Here is a 2,918-nt window from a genome sequence, read left to right as displayed (position 1 = left end):
TCTTTCCCTTTTTAACTAGTTTTATGTCAGCTGTCTGGAGGAGGAAGGAACTGAATGTATTCACAGGAGCAGGTACAGCACATTCTAACCATGCTTTAAAGTCTGCAGAGACTCGATGTTAAACATCCTCTCAGTATAGGTCTCTGATAAATATTTCCTTGTAGTCTTTTGGGGTTTTTTTTGGGGGGGAAATGATGTGATATCATAGGAGGTGGTAAAAATAAGCCCATGAGGAATTTCCCTCTTTAGTTTAGCTTCTGAAGTTGCACTGATTCAAGCAGTGATTCATCCACTGGCAAGTTCAAGGAGGGATGAAGGGGTTTGGGAAGGTACGTCCAAAAATCATCACTTTACTTTGGGCTAATGCAAGGAAATACATACAATCCCATTTGCTTTCAGGGGGATATGCCGTGGAATGTAAGGAAAGGGAGGGGAAGCAGAGACCACTGAGCTGCCAGGGGTAAGTGTGGTACGTGTTGTGATTGAGCATCTGGAAGATGCTAAATCATTGCGTGACCAGAACTTCCCAGCATGGAGGCAGCAGAGTTGTGTCTGTCATCCTGCACCTTCCTTCCTGCCACTGCAAACATCCAGCTCAGCCAAAGAGGCTGAGTTCATAGAATCACTGCACAGTTCAGGTTGGAGGGACCTTAAAGACCATCTATTTCTAACCTCCCTGTCATGGGCTTCATCTTATGTCTGTTTTAGGGGGAGAAGCAGCAGCTGGGAGTAGGATTTTTCCTTATTGCCAAGGATTTTAGCATGATTGAATGTAATGACTTAGGGAGAAGGATGGTTTTCCCCCTATTTTCTTGTCATGGGGCTGCTGTAAGTGATATTTCCTCCCACCCGACTCTTCCCCAACACAACCTTTTGCTGAGAAGGTACCATTGAGGGATGCTGCAGAACTTCGTGCTCTCTAAAACAGAAACAACCAACTGCAACCTGTTAAAGACCTTTAGCAATAAGGTCTCTGTTTCGCAAAGAGAGACCTGGATGCTTTAAACGAGAGGGAGGATCATCTGTTACTTCATGTTACACGTGACTGTACCCGAGTTAGTCCAAATATTTTGTTTTTCATAGCTAAAAATAAAAGATAAGGACTCCCCAGCATCATTTCTTTTAGGTGGCCATAGAAATCATGATTAAGCACACCCACTGTATGTTATACCTGTAATTTAAACTTCTTTTTTCCCCTCGGATGTAGGAGTCTGAATTGTGGATGCCTGATGTAGAGTAAAACAAAACCTATTTGGAGCACACAGCTGAGCAGAGGTCATTTCCCTAAGAGACAGACACAGACAACGAGGGGGAGATCTTTGTAACACCTTCCATTAGAGCTTGCGTTATCCCTGGTTTGGATACTAGAGGGTCTTGCCTCATATTAAGAGGTGTTTGTGCTGTTTACATGGTGCAAGGTGGCTCAGGGAGCAGCCAGGACCAGTTACTCCCAATGAGAAGGTGAGTTGGGAGATGAAGGTGGCTTCAAAGCATGGTCCCCCTGTGCCTGAGCACAGCAGCAGCTTCCATCAATAGCTCAGGGGAAACAAGAGCCAAGTTCAAGCCGCGATTGCTATAGACCAGCTCGATTGTTATAACACAGCTCTGAAAATGGTCCAAGCCCCAGGGCTGAGCTTAAATACAGCCTGAGGGAGAGGGGGGGTGTGAAGTTCCCAGGTGATGCTGGCCATGGCAATCACTGTGGCTGCAATCCCTGATGTCTCAGGGAGAGGAGAACTGGTTTTCCACCACCCAGTGCCCTGAACATACTGGCAGCACCATATCCAGCCTTCTCTGATCTATCCCTGTGCACAGAGGATGGAAGGATGGAGCAGAAAGGAACAAAGAGCTCCTTTACTGTGTGTTAATGATTCTCATCCCTCCTCAGTTATGCAGAATCAGACTGGTTTGGGTTGGAAGGGACCTTAAAGCTCCTTCAGTTCCAACCCCTGCCATGGGCAGGAACACCTTCCACTAGAGCAGGTTGCTCCAAGCCCCTGTGTCCAACCTGGCCTTGAACACTGCCAGGGATGGGGCAGCCACAGCTCCTCTGGGCACCCTGTGCCAGCGCCTCAGCACCCTCACAGGGAAGAACTTCTTCCTTAGACCTAACCTGAACTTCCCCTGTTTCAGTTTAAACCCATCACCCTCTGTCCTATTGCTACAGCCCCTGATGAAGAGTCCCTCTTTAATTCTACCTGAATAAGGTGCTTCAGACGTTGTGTTCTCTTTTCTGGAGGAAATTGTCCAAATGCCTCTATTTTTCATTAAAACTCTATCAGAAACTTTGATTAAAAGCTTATAAAGCTTGCAAAGTTAGAAGCATTTCACTTCACACCAGCTTAAATTAGGTTTTGACTGGTTGCCATTGCATTCATTCATTATTCATCACAGTTCTTTGCAGAAGACCACAGTTTCCAAAGAGGCTTATTTTAAAACATAAATTTATTCAGTTTGTCATTATACAAGTACATGTTCTTCCAGCAATTGGATAGTTCATTAGACAGAAATGGTGTGTTTCAATTAAATGCTAAAACTCCTCCATCTACTGTTTCATTTAAAGCATCTTCCACCTCAATAATGTGATGACATACAGAAGAGCTGTGATGACATGGTCAAATCAAGCATGGACCTGTTAATGAGCGTCCAAAAAGGAAAAGATGAATAGATGCAAAGACCACACATCCCAGGAAGATTTTTGGTTGGGACACACTTCTGGCGCTGTCCTAACCTTTGTGTGCCCATCACAAGCTCTTAGCACAGCTCCGGCTCACTTACACTGAATAAATGTACTGGATCCTCATGTCAGGATCGCCTCTGGCAGTATCATAGAATCCCAGCCTGGTTTGGGTTGAAGGGACCTTAAAGCTCCTCCAGCTCCAACCCCTGCCCCGGGCAGGGACACCTTCCACTAGAGC

The sequence above is a fragment of the Nestor notabilis genome, unplaced genomic scaffold (genome assembly GCF_000696875.1).
Source record: "Nestor notabilis isolate BGI_N333 unplaced genomic scaffold, ASM69687v1 scaffold22861, whole genome shotgun sequence".
NCBI classification, from domain to species: domain Eukaryota; kingdom Metazoa; phylum Chordata; class Aves; order Psittaciformes; family Psittacidae; genus Nestor; species Nestor notabilis.
Note: the sequence above shows the minus strand (reverse complement) of the source record.